We start from the raw sequence: 2146 nt of genomic DNA, 5'->3' as shown, positions 1-2146 counted from the left end.
AGGGAAAATGGGAGCGTACTTCCCCAGCCCGCAATCTCGAGAGACCCATGCAGGCTTTTTTTTAAAGGCATCATTTATCTCATTCCAAGGCTAAATTTATATTGTTCAACCCAATGTAATCAATGATTGCGGATTTTCTTTCGACAATTAAGTGATCCTGTCAAATCCAATTTTTTTAACTCCACCGGGAACACGTATTTTTTATCTTTTGCTCAACAAACCTATATCCTTTGTGCATTTGCTTGCTCTGTAACTTATCATCTGAATAAATCCACACCTGCTTTTCTAACTTAAAACTTCGTACGTATAGGACAACACTACAAAGGGTTCCAAAAACTTTCACTCTGTCGACAAAAGTGGTGGGTGGAGCTAACGCAAACAATCAGCTCCACCATTTTTCCAAGCAGGCTTTCAGAACACATGAAAAATTAATTCCGCAGTCAAAAAATCGCACAAGCATTCTTACTCAAAGACAGACATTCACAAAAGTCTGTCTTCATTCAACAAAGCTTATTGTTGGCCGGCTCTATTCTTTTTGGAGCCATACACCACTTAAGATAGTCACTATCAGGTATATTTTATAAATTAATACATGATGTTAAATTAATACATGATTGATTTACTTTCTCTGTCAATTTTATGTGGACTCCAAGAATCAGAATACACTCCTTTACGATCACATTTTTTTGTTTCTCTGCCAGGTGGTGGGTAAATGACCTTTCTGGCCCCCACTCGAGTTTTGTTGTTATACTGACCATAATGTGTATTGGGGATGGTTAGTTCGTAAGCGAACGAACTCTCAGAGGTCCATCCCTTTTTATCGGAGTGACTTGTAGTAGAACGTCTAACTCTCAGAGGTCCGCTTTTTTCTTCCAGCACGACTTGTCGTAGAGCGTTTCTAACTTGCAAATATTGGGGTGGGTAGATCGTTCGGAATCTAGCTCTCAGAGGTTCACTATTTTATTTTCCGGCGCGTCTTGTAGCAGACCATCTAACTCTCAGCAGTCCGCCTGTACCCGGCGTGACTTATAGTAGACTGTTTCTATCTACTGTCCGGTCACAAGAGTGCTATTCCCGCAGCGCTCTATGTCTCCTTACGACTCCCTTCTACCGTTTTGATTGTTGGTCCGACCCTCCTTACAGTGTGGATAATGCATCTGCCTCTGGAACCACCTGGTCCCATCCCCACGGGATCTACTGGCAATACTCACCTGGATTATGCAGGGGATTCCCAACGGCCTCTGCAATGTCCTGTTTGTGACGCCATTGTTAGCACGAATGCAGCCTTCCAAGAATCACTCGTCACTCAGGGTCAGTCCATACATCAATACGATTTTGTTACGCCGGCGGAGAAATGATGCCACTGGTGCGTCCAGTTACCTCTCTCCGCTGAACTAAGGGTTTCATGCATTTTTATATGTTTTGCAACAGTTTACTACTGCTACATCAGTCCATTTCAGCAGAACACTATCCAATCATATTGATTGTAGATTACATATAGATTCAAATAGATCAATAGAAGTGGTCTCTAAACATTAGATGACTGCGTTATTTCCTCATGTGTTGCAAAGGATTATTCATGGTCTTGTGATATGTTCCAGACCTCCCTTATCTTACTGTCCTTGGGTGCTGTATTTGGGCAGTTTCCTTATCTTAATCATTTTCGTAGGTCGTCTTCTTCTAACATGAACCAGGACGTCTAGTCTGAAGCCTGAAAGCCCGTTGATTCGGGATATCTGCAGAACTCATGTTTATTCATGTGTGAGAAACAACAGACATCAGTAACTAGGAATGCCGTCTCTTTCTGCTAGCAGAAATCCCTTGTGGCTTTGCTGAACCACGAGCACCCATCTTCATCAAATGTACACACACTTTTAATACTACAGTTACATAGTTAGTTCTAACATTATGCTGCAGGTGCGTTGCTCGATGGGAAAATATTTCCCGATAACAATGGAATGCTAAAATATAAGCTGGCAAATTATGCAATGATACTGGACTAAAATGGATAGAAATGTTGCCCTTAGCCTTGATGGTAATGCGATCTGCAACCAACAGAACATCAGAGCTGTCACCGCATTAGATAATTATGGGACGTCCCCAACGACGAACTTTTACAGCACCATTTACTGCAAATCAAATGGAC

Source organism: Pristiophorus japonicus, unplaced genomic scaffold (genome assembly GCF_044704955.1).
Source record: "Pristiophorus japonicus isolate sPriJap1 unplaced genomic scaffold, sPriJap1.hap1 HAP1_SCAFFOLD_43, whole genome shotgun sequence".
NCBI classification, from domain to species: domain Eukaryota; kingdom Metazoa; phylum Chordata; class Chondrichthyes; family Pristiophoridae; genus Pristiophorus; species Pristiophorus japonicus.
The sequence above is the reverse complement of the archived record's forward strand: the minus strand, read 5'-3'. Positions refer to the sequence as shown.